The sequence below is a fragment of the Balaenoptera borealis genome (genome assembly GCF_965194805.1).
Source record: "Balaenoptera borealis genome assembly, chromosome: 7".
NCBI lineage: Eukaryota > Metazoa > Chordata > Mammalia > Artiodactyla > Balaenopteridae > Balaenoptera > Balaenoptera borealis.
Window position 1 is genome coordinate 83,961,379 of NC_138864.1, and position 24,907 is coordinate 83,986,285.

General features: G+C 46.5%; 1 protein-coding gene and 1 long non-coding RNA gene across 2 annotated transcripts in view; one reads left to right on the plus strand and one right to left on the minus strand.

The window, feature by feature from the left end:
- Positions 1 to 24,907, plus strand: part of MINDY4 (MINDY lysine 48 deubiquitinase 4) — a 117,846-nt gene that overhangs the window by 23,285 nt on the left and 69,654 nt on the right. The gene's annotated exons all lie outside the window — the stretch shown is intronic.
- Positions 15,930 to 24,796, minus strand: LOC309631900. The gene is made up of 2 exons (XR_014246633.1): positions 19,945 to 24,796; positions 15,930 to 18,731 (listed from the first exon to the last, which is right to left on the minus strand). It is a non-coding gene; the product is annotated as an uncharacterized lncRNA (long non-coding RNA).

A 24,907-nucleotide genomic window follows, 5' to 3' on the forward strand; every position in this document is an offset into this window, starting at 1 on the left:
AATAGACCTTGGTGATCCCTACACTGATTGTTTTTTGAATGTTAAACCAACCTTACATTTCTGGAATGAACCACCCTTGGCTGTGACGCATTATCTTTGTATATATTGTTTGATTTGACTTACTAATATTTTGTGTAGGGTTTTGTATATAAATTCATGAGGGAGATTGGCTGGCAAATTTCCTTTCTTGTAACAACAGCCTTGTCAGATTTTGGTGTCCAGGATATGCTAGAAGTGGTCCCTCTTTTTTTCTATGGTCTTGAAGAGTTAGTGTGAGATTGGTGTCATTTCTGCCTTAAATATTTGGGAGAATCTTCTGGAGAAGACTTCTGAGCATTGAGTTAAAAGGTTTTAAATTGTGGATTCAATTAAAAAATTTTTTTAATTAAAATTTTCTATTTCTTCTTGTGTCAGTTTTGGCAAGTTGTATTTTTCCAAGGAATTTAACCACTTAATTTATATTTTAACTTTATTGATATAAAATTGTGCAATTATACACAATTTTTTTTTATTGGAGTAAAATTGCTTTACAATGTTGTGTTAGTTTCTGCTGTACAATGAAGTGAATCAGCTATACGTATACCTATCTCCCCTCCCTCTTGGACCTCCCTCCCACCCCACCCCCCATCCCACCCATCCATGTTGTCACAGAGCACCTAGCTGAGCTCCCTGTGCTATATAGCAGGTTCCCACTAGCTATCTATTTTATGCATGGTAGTGTATATATGTCAACCCTAATCTCCCAATTCGTCCCACCCTCTCCTTCCCACCCTGTGTCCAAATGTCTGTTCTCTATGTCTACGTCTCTATTCCTGCCCTGCAAATAGGTTCATCTGTACCATTTTTCTAGATGCCACATACATGTGTTAATATACGATATTTGTTTTTCTCTTTCTGGCTTACTTCAGCCTGTATGACAGACTCTAGGTCCATCCACATCTCTACAAATGACCCAATTTCATTCCTTTTTATAGCTGAGTAATATTCCATTGTATATATGTACCACATCGTCTTTATCCATTCATCTGTCTTTGGACATTTAGGTTGTTTCCATGTCCTGGCTATTGTAAATAGTGCTGCAATGAACATTGGGGTACATGTGTCCTTGTGAATTATGAATATCCTCTTACTGTCACTTTAAAGTCTGTAAGATCTGCAGGGATGTCTCTGTTTCCATTCCCGATACTGGTAATTTGTGTTCTATTTCTTAACTAGTTTTACTAGGGGGTTATGAATTGTATGCTTTTTTCAAAGAGCTAACTTTTCGCTTTGTAAGTTTGTTTTCTAATTAATTGATTCCCACTCTTACTTTTATTCTTTCTTTCATTCTGCTTTCTTTGAGTTTAATTTGCTATTATTTTCTATTTTATTTTATTATTTATTTCTATTTTATCATAAATTATTGATTCTCAGCCGCCTCCTCCTCCTTCTTCTTGTTCTTCTCCTTCCTCTTCCTCTTATTCTTCCTCCTCTTCTTCTTTGGGCATTTCTGATTCTAATTTTTAGGGGGCTTCTTGACTGTTATTTCAGGATTATTTTCAATATTTCTTATATATAATTATTAATATTAATTACTACCATTAATTGAGAGTTTACTTAGTGCCTGATGCTATACTAGGCACTTTTCATATATTATTCTATTTCATACTTGAAAAAACCTGCAAGAAGGTATTATTATTCCTCAATTTACAGATGAGGAAATACAGACTCATAGAGGTTATCACTCCCAAGGTTGCCTAGCCAGGAAGTGAAGGAGCTGGGACATGAACCTAGGTGTTTCTGAGTCCAAAGCCCGTCATGCCTGTAAGCACCATCCTGTACTAGTTAGGTAATTGCGTTTTTGTTTGTGTGTGTTGTGTATGTTTTAAGCACTAGTAATTTGCTTGGAGAATTTCTGCAGGGGTGGGTATAAGAAGTATTAGGCATCCTGGTTTGTAATACTGGCTTTTTAAGTCATTTACTGTGCACCTAATATGTGCCAGGCACTTAGGCACTGGTAGTGCAAGGCAAGCTAAACAGATAGAGTGTATTAACTCCCTTTGTGACCATCGATAAGCTGGGCCTACTTTGCTTATACATTTCGTGACTATGTTATTTGATGCATATACATATAGAATTCTTATAGCTTCCTGTCGGATAGACTTTTCTATCATTACGAAATCTCTCTTCGTCTCTAATAATGCTTATTGCCTTAATGTCTATTTAGGTATAGCTACTTCAGCGTTCCTTTGATTAATGTTTTCATGGTATATCTTTTTTTCCATCTTTTTACTTTCATCCATTCTGTAGCTTTATATTTAAAAGTGCCAACCAAAAGCCTGTGGGGTTTACCAGGATCCTTCACCCTTTTAAAAAATAATTATTATAATTTATTTAAACTAAAAATAAAGCAAAACAAAACAAAACCAGTTCACCCATTTCTCCCACCTTCTACCCACCTCAGCCTTCTTCTTTTGTAATATCTTTTAAGGCTACAAATTTCCTTCTAAGTAGTGCTTTGTATCCCAGAAGTTAATAAATTATATAATCATATAATTTAGTTTAAATATTTTCTAATTCCCATTGTGATTTATTCTTTTGACCTGTGGGCTATTTAGACATGTATTGACTAATTCACGGCATTTGGGCTATTTTTCTGGTTATCTGTTTGTTTTTGATTTCTAGCTTATTTCCACTTTAGTCATAATATATTCTGTATGATTTCAATCCTTTGATATTTGTTGAGATTTCTTTATGGTCTAGTGTATATTTAAAGCTTATCTCTTATAACCAGCATATATGTGGATTTTTTAAAATCCAGTCTGATAATTTTTTGTTTTAGTTGGAATAATTATTGCATTTACATTTTCCTTTTGCTTGAAGAACTTTCTTTAGTATTTCTTTAGCAGGTATGTTACAATAAATTTTTTCTTTTCAGTTTTTGTTTGGTAATGTCTTTATTTTGCCTTTATTTTTGAAGGATATTTTCAATGGGTATAGAATTCTAGACTGGTGGCTTATTTTCTTTTCAGCACTTTAAGTATTTAATTCCATTATCTTACCTTAGTCTTTCATTATCTCTGTTGATAAATAAGTTGACATTTTTTATTATTACTCTTTTGAAGGTAATGTGTCTTTTTTTTAACCTCTGACTGCTTCTTTTTAATTTTTTTTTTTGCTTCTTCTCATTCTTTAATTTTCAACAGTGTTACTATGATGTGCCTAGACATGGTTTTCTTTGACGTTTCTGTTAGTATATGTAGAGCTTCCTCAGTTTGGGGTTGATACCTTTCATCAGTTTTGAAAATTATTGTCTATTGTCTTTTCAAATATTGCTTTTATCCCATCCTTTCTTTTCTCTCCTGGTACTCCAGTTATACATATATTACTAGATATTTTCACTGTGTTCTATAGGGTTTAAAAAAAAATATTATTTCCTATATTTTCCATCTTTTTCTCTCTCTGTACTTTAATCTAGATATTTTCTCTTGCTCTATCTTCTGGTTCATGTTTTTTCTCTTTTGCCGTGCTATTAAATATATATAATAAATTATTACTTTCAGTTATTTTTCAGTTTTATAATTTCTGTTTCTTTGTAAAAAGTAGATATCAGTCTTTTGTGAGATTCTCCATCTTTTATTTTCTTGAGCACATTATTCATAGTCATTTTAAAGTTGCTGTCTGGTAACTTCCATATCTGGATCACCTATAGGTCTATTAATATTGTCTTTTTTCTTTTGGGTTTTGATAATTTCGTCCTGTTTCTTTCCATTTCTGATAATTTTGATTCAGTTCCAGACATTGCATGTGAATAATTGTAGAGGCTCTGGTTAACATTACCTTCCTCCAAAGAGGATTTAATTTTCCTTTGGTAGATATTAATTTTGTTAGTTTTAGACTTTGTAAAATATCTTTTCCTTTGTTGAACAGAAATTCTTAATTTTGGCATAATTAATCAATCTCTTGTTTGGCATACGATTTGCATTTTTGCATTTTTTCTTTATTAAGTCCTTTCTTTCCTTTAGGTTTCAATGGTATTCTCCTGTATTTTTTCTATTAATTTTGTAATTTTAGCTTTCACATTTAGGTATTTAATCTTTTGTATTTGTTAGGTTGAAAGACTCCCTTTTATTTTTCTCCATATAGTAAGACAGTTTTCCTAGCACCACCTACTCTACAATTTGTTCTTTACCCCATTGATTTATAGAGCTGCCTTGATTCTTTTCTAAGTTCCTGTATAGATTGTCCAGCCAGTGCAATAACAGTGCTGTATATTCATAACTTCTTCCCCATTCCTGTTTCTAATTACGATTGCTGCAAAATTGCAGAGACCTTATACAGGAAATCATCAGAAATCATAATCCATCCTGGTGCCTTTTAGGGTATCCACAGAGACAGTCTAGAGAACAGCCTTATCTACTTATTAGTTTTTAAACTAGAAATGGTAGGACTGGCTTTACATTAAACAAATATTTAATATATATATTTTAAAAGAATCATGACCATCTAACAATATTTTAAGGTTGCAGCCATGCACAAAATATACTAGCTCTCTCTTGTGTTTCATTGGTCATGACCATAGCTTTTATTACTATGGCTTTGTAGTTATAACCTGGTATCCTGGTAGGGTCAGTTCCCTACTTCTCCTTTCTTTCAGAATTGACATAGCTATATACAGATCTTTATTCTTTATGTAGGCCCTTTTTCCTGTTCACCCAACATGTCTAACTTATTTCTACAAGAGGGATAACTGGTTTGTCCCTTTGCTGTAAAGGCCTTGCTCTCAAACCATCTCATGAGTGTCACTTTCCTGTCAGTCAGGTGTTTTATACTCATAGTGGTTTTCTTTGACTGACTTCACCTCCACCCACTCACCTCTAGCCTATTTTATTGTTATCACAGCACCTATCATAACCCGAAATGGGCTCTGGAGTCTGATGACCTGGGCTGGCAAACCACCTCTGCCCTTTATAATCACTGTGGCCTTAGACCAGTTCTTAGGCCCTTGAAAGATGGTATGGACTTTGTCTTAGAGGAGGAGGAAGGTAGCAGGTAAATGTGCTGCCACAGACCCCTCCCTCAGGACAAGGCGAAGTATGACCAGGAGTGCTTAACATGTGATAATAGTGTTGATCTTTATATCAGTAAATGTTTTGGGAGCTTTGTTGTTTACCCGCTACTTATTTCCCACATGCTGAGCACCATGCTAAGCACACGTGTGTATTATCTCATTTGCTCTTTACGATAATCCGTTCAGGTGGATATTATTGGTTTTCTTCTCGGAGCGTGGGAGGTTCTCATTAAATCGTATTCTTCTCCTCCTGAGTTCTGAACAAATTGCCGAGTAAAACAAAGGATATCAACTAGATTGGGGTAAAATACATATCATCTCTGTGACTGATAAAGGGAAGGTAGGAGACACAGCAAATCATGAGGCCTGGTGGGCCCAGAGCTGGACAGACTTCCCCACCTCATCTCAGGCCCAGGGCCATGTGGTGGGAGGGGCCGGCCCCTAGAAGAGCAGCTCACTCCCAGAGGAGAAAGGGTGCAGCTGAGCCTAATGCCCCTCTTTCCTTTCTTTCCCAAATTAACCAATCAGACAGGTCACACATCCTCCCTCAGGATGGAGTGAATAAAAAGGAAGAGAGTAAAGGTCTACAGGGTAGACCAGTAGAACTCCTTCCAAACTCCCAGGAGACACTGGGAGTTGAGAACAAGCATCCTCCCACCCCAGCAATTATTATTCCATTTTAGATGAAGAAACTGAGGCACAGAGAATTAAAGGAACCTGTCAAGATTCTGGGTAGATGCAGGCCTAAGGGCTCACGGTTTGGCAAATGGAATATGGGTTGGATTTCAGCAGTCTCTCATCCCCTCAGTTAGGCAGCTTTGTGCAGTGCACATACTACTCAACTGTATGTGGCACCCTTGGTTTGAAACCAGGGCCAAAGTAATCCCACTTGCTAAAACTACCTACCTCCTGCCCTTCCCAATACCCCTCCAACAGTCTTGTCTGCCCATCACTTGTTTTTTTCATTCAATACCGTAACCATAGGTCTGAGACCTAGTGTGTATAAGATCCGGTGAACTCTTCAGGTGAGAGAGTCGTGTGCATATGTAATTCTTTTAAAACATGACGAGGGACAGTGAGATGACAGCAGAGCTGGCTCGCATGCATGTCACATGCTCCATCACTCAGCCCTAATGAAGCTGGAGGAAAGGTGGCTACTGGGAGCCTTTGCTGGGCCTTGCAACATCAGGTTTAGGGATAGCCATGGAAGTCACACCTGGGGGTGGGGGAGTGAGCATGTGTCCTGGGAGAGGGGGCAGGTGGAGGATGTGACCTGCTGAGATGTCAGAGAACATGAATATACGTGCAGTCAGGCCCTTCTGACACTAACTCCGTAGATCTGACTCAGTTGCTGAAGGAACTATTTTCTGCTTTGATTTTTGTTTCTTTCCTGTGTCCTTTGATCTTAGAAGATGCTTAGAAAATGTCACCTTCTCTTTGTGGGGGTTGTGGCAGCTTGGGGCCATTTGTCACTTGTCACTGGCTAGTCAGGGCTGCCCTTGTGGGATTCCTCTCACAATCAGTCAGATCCACTGGGCCTCTGGCCCTGACCTGGGTGGTCCTGTAACCCTTGCCTTGCTCTGCTTCCTCTATACCTTTGCGTATCTTGCTATCACCTACACACCTGGCCCAGACTAGGCCCTCTAGAAACCTCAGGTGCAGGACTAAGAGCATCGGAGCAGTGATCCTTTATTTACAAGTCCCCAGAACCCAGTATGCCAAGCCCGTGGCTCCCCAGGTGGCACTTAGTGAAGGTTGATAGTCTGGTTGGGGGCAATCTCACTTGTGGTGCTTACGCTCTCTTGGGGCCTGATGGCCTGTCATTTGTCTGAGTCCCTCAGAGTGAATCCTTGGGGCTTCTCATGGCCACATGGACCCTGCTGTGGTTGATTTTCTGCATGTTAGTTCAAAACACATCATGCCGGGCGTTTGACAATAAGAACTAGCTTCAGCTTATGTTTTCCAGATGTGTGTGGGCTGCAGAAGGTGCAGCCACATACATTTTGCCTCGTCTCCTTTGGAAACACGGGTGTAATCAGTGTCATGAAGTTGAGAAGAGTTGTTGGCCTCCCTTGGGAGTTCAACCCATGGCAGTGGCCCAGCAGCAGTGTCTAGCTTCTGGAAGACAGAGATCAGAATTGGGTCTCGTTGGGCTGAAATCAACATGTTGACAGGGCTGTGGTCCTTCTGGAGGCTCTAGGGGAGAATCTGTTTCCTTGTCTTTTCTAGCCTCTAGAGACTGCCCACATGCCTTGGCTTGTGGCTCCTGTTTTCCGTCTTCAAAGCCAGCAATGTCAGCCGGGTCCTTCTCAGGCTCCCATCTCTCTGATTCTCCCTTTCTCCCTTTTCCGCCTCCTTCTTCCCCTTTGAAGGACCCCTGTGGTTCCATTGTGTCCACCTGGATAATCCAGGATATAGACTCCCCATCTCAAGATCAGCTGACCAGCAACCTTATCTCCAAGAATTCCCTTTCCATGTAACCCAACATGTTCACAGGTTCCAGGGCTTAAGACAAGGGCATCTTTAGGGGTGGGCATCATTCTGCCTGCCACAGAGGGCAACTGTTTTTTTCTTGCAGTGTTTAAAATCTTTTTTGGTCTCATGATTTTTAAACTGTTTACTTTTACCCTCTCCCTTTCTACCACTCCCAGGAGAAATTTTGTTGTTTTCACCTTATCCAGCCATTCTCCCCTGCTTGTCTGACTGTCTTTATGTCTCTCTCTTTTTTATGTGGGTCATGTGTGGGAAGGGAACCAGGAAGACCCACGGCTGCACAGTCCCCGGGAGCTGTGGGATTAGGCGTGTAGAAGATGTGTGGCTATGTGGCTGTCATGGTGTATCCAGTGAGCTCAGGGCAGTTGTGAATTTCATGAGCATTGATGGATTTCACCCTGGGGAAGGTGGATGTTTTCCCAGAATACAAGCTTAAAGTATGATAGAATCCATGGAATTGAAGTTTAATTTCGTTGGATTTATTTTTTTTTTAATTTTTATTTATTTATTTATTTATGGCTGTGTTGGGTCTTCCTTTCTGTGCGAGGGCTTTCTCTAGCTGCGGCAAGTGGGAGCCACTCTTCATCGCGGTGCGCGGGCCTCTCACTATCACGGCCTCTCTTGTTGCGGAGCACAGGCTCCAGACGCGCAGGCTCAGTAATTGTGGCTCACGGGCCTAGTTGCTCCGCGGCATGTGGGATCTTCCCAGACCAGGGCTCGAACCCGTGTCCCCTGCGTTGGCAGGCAGATTCTCAACCACTGCGCCACCAGGGAAGCCCTCGTTGGATTTTTTAAAAGATATTTTAAATTGGGTGTTTTAAAAGCAGAGTGGAATAGATGTTGCTTTAGAATCTGTCTCGATTCTTAACCGTATAGTTTGTCAGGGCTAGAAAGATCCTTAGGATCCAAGCCCTTCATTTGGCAGTTGGGGAACAGGGCCCAGGGAGCAGAGGGGAAATGGCTCACCTGAGCTCTTGCAGGTGTCATATGGTCCTTTCATAAGCTCTGTTTTCACTGTCTGGCTATGTTTAGAGCTTTTGCTCGAAATATGTATGGTCTTTCCCGTACTCGGTATAAGCCTCCAGCACAATTGTCATCCATCAACATATGACATCTTATTCCTCACACAGTAATCCCTTGGTTTTGGAGAGGCTTGATTTCAGACCCTGAATTCATGGAGTTTGTCCTCAAAAAATCCCCATCAATTCGCAGAAATATCCATTTATTCAATTAACTTATTAACAAGTTTTTAATGAGTGCTGTAGTGTGCCAGAGCCAGCTTGTACTGGCTCACGGACCTGATTGTTGCCATGTCTTCCTGACGTCAATGTGGTAGATTGAAATTGGTCATGGTAGGAATATTTACACCATGGAAATTGGCAAATGCTGCAAATTAGCATCCCCCTTCCCTGGAGAGCCGGTTGTTAACTTCTACCAGCACGCCACCCGTGATGGCCTACTATGTGCCAGACGCAGTTCTAGCCACTGGGGATTCCACATGGATGAAACAGACCAAGTCTCTGCCCTCTTGGAGTGTATACTTCTGATGGGGAGAGGCAGCCCACGACAACAACCCAGTGACTAAATATATAACGAACCTGGGTGCCACGAGGAAAAGTAAATCAGGGAAGTGTGATGGGGAGCCCTGGGTTTGGGGCTACTCTTTTACAAAGGGGTAGCTGGGGAAAACCTTTCTGAGAAGGTGACGTGAGAGGAGACCAGAAGGAAGACAGGGAACCAGCTTTTGATCCCTGGGAGCAAATGCAAAGAGAGCAGCCGTGCACAAGCCCTGTGGTGGGAACACGGTGCTGTTCAGGCTGAGTGGATGAGGGGGAGAGGAGGAGAGGGTGGGGGAGAGGGAGCAGGGGCCTGGAGGCCTCTGAAAGCCCTGGCTTTGCCTCTAGGTGATGCAGGAGCCTTTGGAGGTTGGGCAGAGGCATGGCCTTCTGTGACTTGTGCTCAGCAGGATCCCTCTGGCTGCCGGGTTGGGGTTGAGAATAGATTCCAGGAGGCAAGGCTGGAAGCAGGGGGACCAGGCAGGGGGCGACTGCGGTCGTCTGGAGGAGAGCTGATGGTGGCTTGAATCAGGCAGGGCAGTGAAGGTGGCGAGATGTGGGCTGGATTATAACACACACACACAGACACACAGACACACACACACACACAGACACACACACACACACAGACACACACACACACACACACACACACACACACAGAGGGATCCTCTGCTTTTCGAGTTAGCTTTATTCCACTTCACTTTCACTAAAGACCTACGTTAGCTAACCAAAATAAATCCGAAGAGGATTTTCACTTTTAAGGAAAAAGGCAAAAAGTGCAAGTGGTGATCAGCATTTTGTAATAAGTCGTTACAAAGGCAGCTCGCACTCTGAACCGCTGCCAGGGCGGGACCGCCAAGCTCCTTCCCTGGGAACCATACTCAGCCTCTCAGCATCAGGCCGCCATAGCCCTGAACTGGTCTGTGAGCCTCTGTGCTTGATCTCGATTTATTTTGTGCCTCCATTAGCAAGATGTGTCCTAAGGTAATTGCTTCCTCGCTTTACACCATCTCAGCTTAGGAAAGGTTTCATAGGAACGCTCTACTTTTGGGTAGAAGGGGACACCTGTATATGGTAGAGTCAACAGGGTTTGACCATGGATTAGATTTGCCTCATTAGAGAATGAGAAGACGCAAGGATGACTCCAAAGTTTCTGGCTGAACAACCGGAAGATGGAGTTGCCGTTCCCTGAAATGAGGAAGATTGTGGGAGGAGCAGGTTTAAGTCATGGGCACCAGGCCACAGTCCATTGTCCTCCCTGCCCTGATCCTTTTTAATCAGGCCAGTGGCGTTTCTTTGTTGACTGGCCTCCCTGTGACCTGTGAGTCCGAGACCATGTGTCTGGAATCCACAGATGTGAGCGGTCAGCTGTCTTGTGGTTCTCTTTTCAGGCCCTGTTGATGCTGTTGTGACAGGCCAGTTCTCTTCTGGCCTCAGGGTCTTATTGAAGCTGTGAAGAGGTTGTTTCTCACACCAGGACTATTACTAGAGCCCACGTAATAGGATTGCTCACGGCTATTCTCTGAGGACAGCGAAAGCAATTGTCTTGCCTTTAAGTTGAGCACTTATTCTTCCTGTGTTTGCAGGTTGACTGTCTGCCTTGGTCAGACGTCCAGCCCTCTCTGGGCCTCTGTGCTCCTGTCTGTAAGGGAAGGGGTTGGGTGGACTGCTCTTTAGGGGTTCCTCCGTCTCTGACGTCCCCCTCATCCTACACTGTACACATGGCCTTGGGCGTGTCCAGGCCAAACTTCCACCTTCTCTGTGATCCAGGAATCATAGTCTATTCAGCTGGTCTCTGATGTTCATCTTGTGTAAAGAATGAGCATGTAAACGGGGCCCTGTGCCTTGGGAGTCCCTCCTAGATGGTGGGCTCCTCTGAGCTCCTATAGTAAAATGATACAGGGCTCAGCAATGCAGATTCACCCCCAGCCCCGAGCATGAGGGTCTGTTGCTGGAGGCGTGATGATCTCCTGTTCCGGCTGCAGGGTTTTGTCTGGGAGGCTGGCTGAGTGCTGCATCCTGCCACCTCCAACCCCTTTGCCTGTTACTTGTTGAATGACTCCTGTCTTAGGTCAAAGTGCCAAGAACAGCTGTTCTCAAACTGTGATCCCTGGACCAGCGGCACCTGCATTGCCTGGGAACTTGTTAGAAACACAGCTTGTCTGACTTGCTGAATTGGAACTTTGGGGGTGAAGCCCAGCAGTGTGTTTTAACAAGTCCTCCAGGCACTGGGCTGCAGGCTAAGTTTTGGGAACCAGTGCCCCGGAAGCTAAGCCTGAGTTGGAGGGTCAGGTGCATGTAATCTGTTGGGGGGTGTGCTCTCAGGAAAAAGGCAGCGAGGGAAGCAGGACAGGGCAGGGGAAGGTCTCAGCAAGGATGTGGAGGGTCAGGCAGCTCCCACAGGGAGATGAGCGTGTGAACTGACCCAGAGCTGCTCCCACCTTTAAGCTAGGAGAGGGCTTATCTTTCTTGTGTCAGTCATTGGCTATGGGTGGCCCATCCTGGGGTGGGGCGGGCAGTGTGCCATCTCCTGGCTGAGTTTTGCGAAGGAGAGTTCTCTGGAGAAGGGTGCAGCTGTGAGCCTTTAGCAGCCAACGTGGATAGCAGCTGGGATGGGTGCGCCCAGTCAAGGTCATCTGTGGGGGACACCTGCATCTTCCACATCAGTTCTCATGGTTCCTTCTATACTCACCCAGCTCCCAGTGGGATAATAAAAATAGACAATCTCGAAGCCTGCTCATGGCCAGGATGTCCTGGCGAGGCAGGCCAAGCAGGGATCATTTACAGGTGAAGAGGCAGACCCTAGAGGGGGAGACTGGGAAAGAAGCCTGATGTAAGCCCACAGACAGCCCCTCCCATCACGACACCCACAACTCACATTGCAAGAGCACCATGTTAACCCATCACTGGCTTCGTGTTAACCCATCACTGGCTTCAAGCTGGGTGATGCCCTGCTGTCTCAATCAGACAGGAGGTGTCCCTGAGCTTTCTTGGCGCCCAGATCTGGCACTGGGGATGTGGAAAGATGAGATGGCTCCCTGCTCTGAAGCCAGAGGCCCGCTGAGGCTGTATGTAATTGGGTGCTTAACTGTGGCCCTCAGAGGAGTGGAAGATCCGGGAGCAGGTGGAGGTGCTGTTGGCAGGGCAGTAGGGCCTTGGGCTTGGAGAGGCCGTGTTTGATGCCAAGACTTGATGGTGAACTAGTAACGCTGGGCGAGGAATAGCTGCGATTAGCCTGCCTTGTTCTGCGTGGATCTCTGCAGCCCGGACACAGACACAGCCCCACCAAAGCATCAATGTGTGACAGCTCTGTGTCAAGGCCTGTAGTCAATTCCAGGGATACAGCGACTGATGTAGGGTGTGCCCCCATCAGGTTTTCGGGTTTTGCAGGAGAATGGACAGTAGGTGGCACCAGATCTTCATCAATCTTCAGGACCCCAGAGACTTTGGCCCTGTTGTGTGATTTCAGCCAGCAGACACTCACCAGGCCCCTACCAACGATGATGACATGACGACACACTCAGGTGGGAGAGAGATGAATGAGATCCAATCCCCCCTGGGTCCTCCCCACTCCCAGGCTCCAGATCACTAGCCGAGGCCTGTTTGCATCCTGAGAGGGAGTGAATGATGCCACCTGGGGCCTGGCAGAGGCTGGGCAGAGGATGTGGCATTTGTGGTTTATTGACTGTTCCCCATATCCGAGCATCCTGACTCTGACAACATCTGCGCTGCATGGGACGAGTAATGGGTAGAATTTCCATTTTAATTTGTCTCTGCACGTTATTTGGACTTTATGTCAGACTAGGGAGGTTTGAAATTAGCTGAGTCTTGAAACATACACAACACACAGTTGCTTTCCTGTGTGCCAGAAACCCCGTGTGAACAGGTGGCCTGCCTGGGGCTCCTGTGCTGGTCCAGCTTTCCCTTCATAACTGACTTCAGGGACCTGTCTTCTGGGTCAGTACAGCTGCCCTTCACACCTGCCATCAGTGCCCTGTGCCTAGCTGGTTTTCCTTCCCACCTCTTACCCACATTCACCCTACATGTGTGTCCCCGGTCCACAGTGGAATGCCTTCTCTCTCCTCCGAATGCCGGCCTCTCCCTAGCACGTCCAGGAGTTTAAACATGAGAAACGGCTCCAGCGCACGTTACAGGCCACTCGGAGCCCTCCAGGAGCGGGGTTGATGCTCTCACCCCTGTGCTTTAATTATAGCTGCCACCTACCTTCAGTTCAAGGGTTTCTCAGTCTTTGGTCCATTGCATCCCCCAGGGGAAAGAGACTTCTCATGAGTCAGATTTCCTTTGAGATCAAGAAAGTGTGGCTAAAGAGGCAAGAGAGGGTCCACACCTCTCCTTGGAAGGGTGAATGATCTCATTTTGTCCATTTTTGGACATTAGGATGGCAGCTCTGAGATCCTCCTCTGCACACACCTGGGCCTTGCCAGCTCTGCCCTAGGCCCAAGTCCATGGCACGCAGGCTGGGAAGGTGTTCCATGCAGGGGAAGCCGCTGCTGCTAGATGGAAAGAAGCTGTTAAGGCTCAGGGATAATTTTTGGGAGGTGAGTGTCAGAGAGCAGGGGAGGGGTATGGAGACTCTTATTTCCTGGGTGCTTTTTCCCCCTCACTCCAAGATGCTTACTGGCTGGTCTGTGAGCTAGCTTCCAGCAGACCCTAGCTACTGGAACCCCAAAGAGAGGCCCATATGGAGATTAGCAACAGGGTCAGGATGAGAGTGAAGCAAGTGAGGTATCTCAGGGGCAAAATTTAAGGAGGCACTCACTCTTACGGAGTTTCAACTGCCGTGTAGGCTCCTCCATGAACCTTGAGACTGAGTGCCTCCTTAAATTTTGCATCCTAGGTACCTTGTTATGTTTCACTCTAATTCTAGCCTGGTCCACAGTCTGGCTGCTTCTCTTCTGCTTCTCAGTATCATGTGTAATCCTCAATAGAGCATAATGATTTGATAATTCATCTTTACTTTACTCTTTGAGGATTGGAGTGGGCCTTATTTCTTTGTTGTTATTGTTTTTCCTAGCTATATCCCTGGACCTGGCAATCTATATGGAGCAAATGAGAGAATGTACATAGTAAGGAGAATGAAAGGGAAAACCATTCTGATCTGTTTGGGACAGTGTCATGAAACTTAAGTTGATAATCTTTAATAGAATTGGAACAATCCAAACTTTATCTTCAAGTTCACTTGTCAGCATTCATTCATTCACTTATTTATTTTTTATTCATATATTCATTTAACCAACTAATCATCCATCCAACCAACCATCCATCCAACCAACCAACCCACCAACTCACCAACCAACCAACACAACCCATCACAACTGTGATGTCCAATATTGAAGTCATCTTGAATGTTGCCTTCTTTAGGAAGCCTTTCTGATCTCTTCCCTGCTCCTATACCTGGACGTGATCCCCTTCTCATACCTCTCATAGCACATGTCACACTGGAGACCTGACAGGCTACCATGTTTCTCCTTCTGGATTGTCAGCCACCTGAGTATGGGGCTAAGTCATCTGTGGCCCTGCCTCCCTCAATTTTGCTCAGAATTGTTCCAAACCTATTGGATGTAGCTGAATTATTGGCATGGCCTTGTGGGAGGGGGAGGTGAAATGTGAAGTCTTCCCCTTCATTCAAGGGACACACGGGAGAGTGGGACTAGTGATTTAGCAAACAGGAAAGTCACCTAAAAATAGGAGGCAGATCTGTCCCAGAGCCAGATGGTTGGTGCCCATTGAGGTGCCATAGGATCTTAGAGGGGGTGGTGCTGTTCCTGAGCTGGGCCTTGAAGTCTGAGCGGGGTTGGAATAGACCAGTTGGGGGCCAGCCAAGGGCCTCACTGCTGTGCCTGACATACTCATCGCTCTTCTGCACCTTCCTCCAAGCCTGAGATTCTGGGGGGGAAAGTTTGCTCATGTCCCCGGGGATCTCATTCCTAAAGACTAAAGCAGCTCCCTTGCTCTTCCTCAGCCATTTTTTTTTTTTTTCTGGGGCCTGCATTGGATTCTGCTGCATTTGCAGACATTTTTGGGTAATGTGCACTTATGGTGGCTCGTGGAGAAAGAGCCTAATCTCATAGCTTTCCTAAGGATTGGGAAAGGGCACTGACTTAGGGAAAAGATGGGCATCCTTGTTCTCACCCCAAGTATAACTCTGATAGGCTGGCTACCTTGGGGCCTGGGTGGAGCGAGCTGAAGTCTTTCCCCTGCCAAATCCTGTTGCATCCTGCTAGAGTGGACCTTCCCTCGTGACTCCTCAGCTGGTTTTCCTAAACAGTGGCCATGACTCATTTGGGCTGGTGCCTCCACCTTGGAAAGATGGCCTTTGATGCTGAGTTCTGTCAGGGGCATTTGGGGCAGAATTCTTCAAATCACAAAGATGACCCGCCAGGGCAGTTTCCTGTGTAGCTGGATTCTGTGTGTGTGCCTCATTCCAGAAAATTCTACTTTGTTTTCTCTGCTCATTGCACAAGATGTTACTAAAACCATGGGATTCCTTCCATTTCCTGTAGGGACCGGTTTCGCGGCCATGGGTCCCTCAGAAGTAGAGCCTCTTCCCGATAGAGTAAACAGTTTTTGATCTCTATGTAAATACCTGTTATTTAATTTTATTCAGTTCAACAATGCATTTATGGAGTTCTCTTGCTTGTTCGAATAGTGCTGGGGAGAGATGCTGAAGATGCGGCTCTTGCCCCAAAGAGGCCGAGACCGCCATACACATAAAATCATGATTAAGAACAAAAAAAAAGAAAAGAAAGTGACAAGCGGACAGGGCAGGTGCCATGGAGCTGGAGTCTAGATTGTTTGAAGGGTAATTAAGCTGTTGATATTTATTGAATACTCATTCTGTTGCAAGAGCATTCAATGTATTACCTCATTTAATTCTGACAGCAACACTAGTAGGGGTATCAGCTCCGTTTTACAGATGGGAAAACTGAGGCACAGAATTACCAACCAGCCTGAGTTCATGCAGGCAGTCTGGCTCTAGGGACCTCAGTCTTAACCCCTATCCTCAAGCCCCTGTCTGAGGAAGAAGGACTGATGGGTAGCTGACATGGGCAAGGACTTAGAGGGTTGGTCTGGTGATTCAGGGAGTGGAAGCATGCCAAGCTGAGGGGCCAGTGTGATCAAGTGTGAAGAGGCGGGTGAGGTGGTGTAGCTGGAACCCAGGGCATGTGTGGAGACCAGGAGGAGAGGAGACTGGAGGACTGGTCAGTGCTTGAGAGCCAAGCTAAAGAGCAGTAGAGAGCAACAGAAAGGTTCCTCGAATTTTTGGTTAGGTGGTGGTGGTGGTTTTTTTTAGCTGGTTAGAGCTGTGCTTTAGGGAGACTAGTCCAGGGGCGCTGCAGGGCTGAGAAGGGTGACCAGTAGCAGGAATCTGACCTAGAAAGTGGGGTGGGCCCTGACCCGACTGTACCCGAGGGGCGAGGAGCAGGGGATCTGGGAGGAGAATCCTTGGGACTTGGTGTGCAGGGAGGTTGTGGGCCTGGAGGGCCGGGAGGCTGGGCATGCAGGCGGCAGGGAGAGGGGACCCGACGGGGGAGGCACTGGGTCAGGAAGCAGATGAAGAGGCTGTTCCTGGAGATGTCCAGTGGAGCTGTTGTTTCCACAGTCAGGAGTGGGGCAGAAACGCAGATCCTGGGCAATGTTGCATGAGAGGTTGGGAGGGGGCATCTGGGAGGGGCTGGCACAGGGCTGAGAGCTGAAGTCCTTGGAGGGCTGGACATGGCCAAAGGTGCAGGATAAAGGTGTCAAGGTCAGAATCCTGCAATGGGAGAGCCACATGTTTGATGTGGTAAGGAAGAGGGGTGGTCAGAGCAGAGGAGGACTCGGGAGGTGAGGGAGGAGAGGGTCTCCAGGAAGCAGGAGGTGTGGGCAGCTTCGGACCCTTAGCGGAGAGATTGGGAAGGTCACTAGGTCTGGTGACAGAGTGGCTTTGGAGAGAGCACTTCCAGTAGGGACTGGGGGCAGAAGGTCACCTGCAGCAGGGTGAGGACACGCACAAGGAGCATGCAGCTTTTTAAAAGAAGTTAGAGGGCTTCCCTGGTGGCGCAGTGGTTAAGAATCCGCCTGCCAATGCAGGGGACATGGGTTCAAGCCCTGGTCCGGGAAGATCCCACATGCCGTGGAGCAGCTAAGCCCTTGTAGCCACAACTACTGAAGCCTGTGCGCCTGGAGCCCGTGCTCCGGAACAAGAGAAGCCACCGCAGTGAGAATCACGCTCACCACAACGAAGAGTAGCCCCCGCTCGCCGCAACCAGAGAAAGCCCGTGCGCAGCAACAAAGACCCAACGCAGCCAAAAATAAATAAATCTATAAAAAAAAAATAAAAGAAGTTAGAGGGGATGAGAAGCATAGGGACAGGATGGCAGCTCAAGAGGGTAGAGGGTTAGGGCACAGGGTCTTTCTTTCCAGGATGGGAGAGATAGGAGCACATTTGTAAGCCAAGGGCTGGGCTGCAGGAGCAGAGAGGAGAAACTGATCATTCATAGAGACTCTGAGGAGACAGGAAGTGTGTGCCTGGGCGGGCCCGGGAGCGGGCAGCGGCCACAGTAGCCAGATTCATTTTCTGCCAAGCTCCACAATGATAATTGATATCCGTAATGACGGGCCCGGGGCATTACAAGTTCCCAAAGTACCTTTTAAATCCTCAGTGAAAGAGCCAATTCTGCTCAGCAGAGTTTCTGAGTTATTTGAAATTTATTCCAATTAAGCAAATCTTTGTTAAGTTACTGAGGACTGCTGTTTGGGAAACATTGCATTTTATTGTATTCTGAGACTTTGCAAGGTGGCTCTCCATCTTTAATATATTTAGTAACTCAGCATGGTGAGGTTGAAAGGGCCCGAGATTTAGAATTGGACAGATCTGTCCCTTATTAACAGGGTGACCTTGGGCACAGTGTGTGTGTGTTTTCAAAAAAATCTTTACAACTTACTTTCTTCATCTAAAAAATGGGATGACATACCTACTTTTACGTTTATGTTATCTTTATGTTACGAAGAGTAAATGAAATAATGTATGTAAAACATTTGGCCCACAGTAGCTACTTTAATAAATACTTGCTTTCTTTGCTACTATTTAGTTAGCCCAAACACCCTGTTTCTTGAATGGATGGACGTGTTCCTGAATAAATGAACATTTTGTAAGAAAGGGATGGGAAGTGAGATTAGAGGCGGATTATGCAAGATGGTGATGGTTAAAGAGAAAAGTTCAGCCCCATTGTGTGGACTACAGCCGAGGGCAGTGAGGAGTGTGGGCTGGGTTCCCTGACTCAGGCACGGAGCAGGCCCTCCTCCGCAGGGTGTGTCCACCCTGCACACTGAGGGCCCAGGTGAGGCGGGGGCCACTTGGATGTGCGCTCCCGCCTTTCTTTTTTTCCAGAAGCTATCCTGAGGCCAGGCCTGGACGGTGGGCTGGCACAGTGAGCTGCCCTTGCCTGGACCCACAGGGCTGTGGTCCACACTCTCACGGCTTCTGCTCCAGGCCTGGGGCTTCATTAGATTCCTTGATGGAGTGTAGCGAAAGGGGAAGTCCATGATGGAGGATGGCGTTCCTATAATTGATGATGACGCTTCCTTTGCTCCCAGTGTCACTTTGTTTGGCCTTCTCCCTTCTTCTTTTGAATGAGAAAAAAAAAAAATTGAGCAAACTAAAAAAGTCAGTGATGGAAACCAAACCAAGTACCTATCTGGGGACTGGAGACTCTTCTGCAAGGCTTAGAGCTGCCTCGTTTTTCTTATTCACCTCTTCATGGAGCAATGACACATTGAGTGTTCATGTTCCAGAAGCTACTATCCAGAGGGCAGATGAACTTATAAGGGCATTTCAACAAGTGTCTAGGAGCCAGAGCCAGAAGCTGCCAAGGAAATCCAGCCACACGCCTGTATAACCCAGAGCCTCTTCTCCCCCCACCCTACACAGTGTATTAAAAGAAGGAGAGAGAAGTTGAAAGTATCCATGTTAGATAAAAACCAAAAACGGACCTGGCCCATTAAAGACATTATGACTGATTTATCATTCTTCTTTTTCAAGAAAATAACTCCAAAATGGTACACTTATCAGACGCAGGAATCTGGGAGAGCTTAAACAAGGATCCTGGTTTTAAAAAGTGTTGTCCTACAAATAAACCCCCCATGGATTTTGTAGAAGGCTGTTATTGTTCTTAGGAGTTAGGCTGATGTAATATCTGCAACTTGCTTTCAGATGGTCCAGCAAAAAAAAAAAAAAAAAATGTGTGTGTATGTGTGTATTTGGAGAGAGAGAGAAGGAGAAGTAGAGAGGGAAAACAAATAAGGCAAAATATTAACAATTTGTCACTGTAAGTGAGGGGTATGCCAGTGTTATGGTATTAATCCATTCAATTTTCCTGTAGGTTTAACACTTTTCAAAATAAAAGGGGAAAGTCTGTATGGAACAAATAGGAAAAATGAAGAGTCAATAGGATCTATTTTTTGTCTCTCAGTAAAGTCCATGAAGAATGTAATAGGGTCATAGTGGGTCACTATGGAATGGTGGCATCCGGGTGAGGTGACGGTACAGACACAAGGCTAGCCCAGGAGACACCGAGGAATCACCCCAACACAGCCCCTTCCTTGTTGTATATGGGCATCCTCGAGCCCTTTGACCTCCAAAGAACCAGTGGCTGTGACAGAAACAAGAGCTCATATATGTTTTCCAGATGCACAGAAAGCAGCTTCTTTTGGTGTCATCCTGGTGGGCACTGCGAAGCCCATTCCTACCCTCCCTCACCAGATACATCCTCCCCCACCCACGCTGTTGGGCCTGGAATGCGCACGCCCACAGCCTGGCCGCATCTTCCGGCTCCATACCTTCCGGATGTTTTCTCGAAACTCACAGTTCCTTGATTACACCCACATCGTGAAGCTCAACGTGACATTTCCAACAGGAGACTGCCCGACGTGGGTCCAGCTGCTTCACATGGTTTTTCTATTTGTCCTGGAAAAAGCTCCAGATACCTTTGGTCAAAGCTCTTCCCGTTGGCTGTGCTCCTTGGGACCATTGCTCGCCCACACGGTCCAGCAGGGGCTGCAGTCTGCAAGTCCCTGCACGTCCACCCTGCCAGGGATAGGTAACCTTGGCAGAAGGGAGTGGCCTTGAGAAGCAAGGACTCCAGGGGGGGTTTTGGAGGGCGTGTGCTTTCAGTCTCCTGCCTGTGTTGTTTGCATTTAGATCCCTAGAAACCAAGGGAGTCAGAGCCTTCTTGCCAAAGGGCTTCATTCCACTTCTGCAGAAGTTCCACTCTTAAGGAGAAAAGAGAATGTGCTGCTTTGATTTTTTTTTTTTTTTTCCCTCCTTGCAAACTCACATGGAATATTGTTACCTCTTAAGGATCTGGGAAGGAATACTTGCCCTGTGCTAAAATTCTCAGTCCCCATATCCTGACTTCTTTGTGAGGTGGGTCCTGCGCTCCCCTGCTTTGGGGCTCATGGAAAGTTCCAGCACAGATCCCCCACCTTTGAGCAGCTGTGCTTATCCACATCCCAGCTCCCACTGAATACCCGCCCCCTGCCAGGCTCTCCACCTGAGAAACCCTCATTAGAGGCAGGGGTGGTAACCCCAGAGGGGTGGGGAGGAAAGGCTCCCACACTCTGGTTGGTACCCGAGCACCCTCACACCTCATTTCAAGTGCAGGCACTACCTGGAGAGGCACAGGGAGGCCACCTAGCTGGCCCAGGGACACATCTAATTTTAGCCCAGAGTGTGCGTGTCCTGACGGGGGCTGGCTCACCCATGGAAATTCCACAGCTCTCCGGTTTTATGTGTGTGAGTGGTGTAATGCTCAAAGTTTGCAAAGCGCAATAGGGTTTAAAGCAACATTTCTTTCTCCTTTTTCTAAGAAATGCCCAGAAAACAATCAGTCCTCTGTGTTTTTGGTGTAAGTCAAAATTTCCTAGAGATTCCGTTTTTGTGTGTGTGATTGGGCAGCATGGGGTGGAAGAAAGGGGAGCTCCATGAGCCAGTCTTGGCTGGACCTTTCTCTGTACGAACTTGGACAAGACAGTTACAGGGTGTCTGGGGCGGAGGAGACTTTGGGACATCTCTTGGTATAGTGGGTCACTGGGAACTCATGGATCAGCCAAATAAAAAAGAAAACAGAAGAACAAACTCCTTGGGTTCAGGTTCAGATCCAAACGTTGTGAGCCTGAAACTTACACAGTTTGGGTGCCTCTTGAAGACAAAGAATATAAAATTACCTCATTTTTGCAAACCTGACAAAAATAGAAGACCATGCCAACATGTGCTAGGGCCTCTTGGAGGGGCCTGTGCAAGGGAGGGTCCCTGAAGCTTAAGCCCCATTAACTTCATGGTAAATCAGACACTATTCAGGTTGTTATTATTTTTCTGGCTAAGTAAGAATATTAAAACAAGTTTGTAAAATTTAAATATAGATATAATCTTGAAAGAAAAGTCCAACCTTTGAAATGAATAAATTAAGCCTCAAGAAAGCTTCACAGTATCGTATGGTCCCCATTTGGCCATAGATCTGTGTGCCACGGACTGGTTTGTGTTGGACGATTTTCAATTTTCTGAGCCTCAATGTCTTCATTTTTGAAAGTAAGGCTAAAAAGTCCCTTTGCTACCCCGCACACAGGCTTTTTGTGAGAAGTAAATTAAAAACTGTGCCTTCAAAGTGCTTGGTAAAGTAGAAATAAACACCCAGATAAACAATTCCTATTGTAAGGACAAAACTTAGAACCCTTAGAATGTCACAGAGAAGACAGTGGAAGCCCAGGGAAGGTGAAGATTCATCCACGTCTGCTTGGGGAAAGACAGGAGCTCCAGAAAAAAAGTTAAGCGTTCGCCTCCTCACCCTTTCTAAAAGTAAACGAACCCCAGTTGCTTTGTTTTCAAATTGATAACGAAGTTAACCTCGGACCCAGACAGTATTGTTTCAGACTTGCTGCTTATGGCTCTTTTATTAATGCTTATGCAGGGGAACGTTTTGTGAGTTTAAAATGAAAATATTTCTTCTCAGAAGTTGTTTTACGCCACCCTTTGGCATATTTTACCAAACAGAACCTAAGTGGGTTTAATGTTTAATGGGACTTGGGAGAAGTCGGCCTCTCTCGTTGGGACAGCTCCTTCCCTGGATGCGTTGTCCTTTATTAGGACAGTGAAGAGCAGTCATGGTGCCAAAAAGCAGTTTCTCCTAGCAGCCAAGTAAACATCTTCGCACAGCTTTCCAATCCGCGATGGAAACCAGCGGCAGCTCTTACGTAATGTCTTTCAGGCGCACGTTAGAACCTTCCCTTTTATAACTCCAAGTGTGACTTTAGACCTCCTGGGACCGGGCCAAGGTTGTAGAGGCAATCCTTTCCATCCTGTGCTGTCACACTAGCCTCAGGGAGGGCGGGGCCCGGGGGAATCTTTGTCTCTGACGGAACCATCCTATTAGGCCCTCACTCCGCTGCCGGGAGCCCTAATCAGGGGCAGCCTTAGTGATCCCACCTGCTGGGTGTGCAGTCTGGGGCTCACACCGGGAGGGGGCGGGGCTCACGGCGTGGGCCCGTTACCACATCATGTCTCGCTCCATCCCTGGTCACTGGGCTCATCCAGCATCTCACAACGGCTGGGCTTGGCTGAGCTACGCAGCCAAGTGCTGGTGGGCAGAGCAGAGGAGGCAAGACCGAGAGGAAGGAAGATCGTGGGCTAGCAACAGTTCGGGTGAATGAGTGGTTACTCAGTGGATCTGGCCGTGTCCCAGAGGTGCACTCCATAGAGACCACTTGTCCTTCAAGAGGGTATTTTTCTTTCCCTGGAGCCACCTTTTCACCTCCCGTTGAGCAATGCCTGCCTCTCAGCACCAGTTGCCACGTGGAGCTGGGCTCAGCCACACCCGGGAAACTGCAGGCTGTGAGAAGGGCAGAGAGACAGGAGCTGGAGGAGCCTCCAATCCTCCTAGTGGGCATCCCTTACGGGAAGAGCGACCAGCCGGTCCCAGTGCATTCTGGGTCTTAAGAAAACCCTGTCAGTGGCGCCAACATCTAGCATGGGATAGATGAAAATGAGCTAAGGTGAGAGTCTGGAGCCTGACATTCGATTTCTGCTTTGCCCACGACCCAGGGGTTCTTGGTAGAAGCTCTGCCTCCCATTCCCACCCCTGACAGACTAGATGGTCTGGGTTAGCCCTTCCAGCCCTTCCAGATGGATGAGGCTTATCTAGGGGAACCCTGAGTACTCCTCAGCTTCCAGAGGGAGCATCCATTAAACACCAGTTGTATGCCAAGGCCTCGTGCCAAACTGGGAGAATAACATGAAGGAAGGTCACATCTGGTACAGTTTTGTTTTGCCAGTTGTGTGCCCATGCAGGAACCCTCCCAGTCTGATAACTTGGTGACCGGGGTAAATTTCTTCTCTGTTCCTGAAATGTGCCAGAATCCAGCCCAACTCAGGGAAGGAGAAATGTTGGACTTGGTTTTGGATCTTGCTCTAGCTGTGCACACTTCTGGCCAAGGATGTTTGCCAAAGCCTGTGGGGAGGGGTGCATACGGAAAGAGAGTTAAGCTGAGAAATCATCACCCTCAAAGAACAATGGTTCAGGAGGCGAGAGTACAACGTGTGTTCTCTCCAGCTCGACAGGCTGAGCCGATTGCTTTTCCAGGAGGATGCAGGGCCGTCAGGGACCCCTCCCCTCCCAGTCCGTTCTCACCGGGCGATCCCTATCTTTGTCCAACCTTTGTCCAGCCCGGATGAGGGAGTCTTGGGTATGCAACCCAATTCCCAATTAAAGTTTTTCACTAGTTTCAGGAAGATAATTTATTTGGGCTGAATTGCTAAGGCAGATTGCTTTCACAGTATTCCAGGCAGAGCACTTTCTCACAGGAAATCTCAGACCAGGCAGTTCCAGTCAGGTTTTCCACATCCTTAAGAGAAAAGAGAGAGGAAAACAAAAAGATTCCTTTTATATGTTGACGGTCAACAGCTGGAGAACTGGCAACTGCCAGGTATAAAACTGAGATCTGTGCACGTTATGACTTCTTGATAACCCAGCCCTTAATGAGACCTCATGTTCTTTGATGGCTTAATTTTAAAAAGGCCTGTGGATGTGACAGCCCAGGGAGGTGGAGCGCTTCCTGAGGCTGGGACGTGGATCCCCTCGGGCTGAGCACTGGGAGGTGGAGACACTGGAGGAGCCCCCTTCCTCTCTCCACAGCGCGGTTTCCTCATCTGTAAAACCAGAGGTTATGGCAGGTGACTCCTGAGTGCCTTCCAGGTCTAACTCACCATGATTCTGTACCTTGTCTTCATCTGGGGGAGCTTGGCTGAGCCTCTGCAGGAAGCCAAAGGGCAGGAAAGTCGAAAGAAGAAATCTTTTCTTCTCTGGAGAATGTTTTTAAAAGTTCTTTTTACATTAGTTTGCCGTCAGGGATCCACCTCACTAAGGCTTACCCCTCCTGAAGTTCAGTCTTTGATAAGAGCCTTTAAATCACAAGGGTTGTGCAGAGTCACCATTGGGAAGGCAGGGAAGGAACACGACACAGCACAGCCGTTCCTCCCAGGGTGCCTCCTAGGTGCATGCCAAGCGCACAGACGGCCAAACAGCGCCTGTGGGTGGGCGTGCGGTGGGCCCGAAGAGCTGAAACCCAAAATCACTGGAGGTGATGGCCCTTGCAGCTTCACAAAGATGATCCTGGTCAAAGGGAAGTTGAGACGTGAGACAGTCAGTCTATTGCCAGATGATGCCAGTCTTCTCTGGCACGAGCTGGACCTGCGGCTCATCTGTCCGGTTTCGGTATGTCCATTGACAACTGCACAGCTCTCTGCTTCATT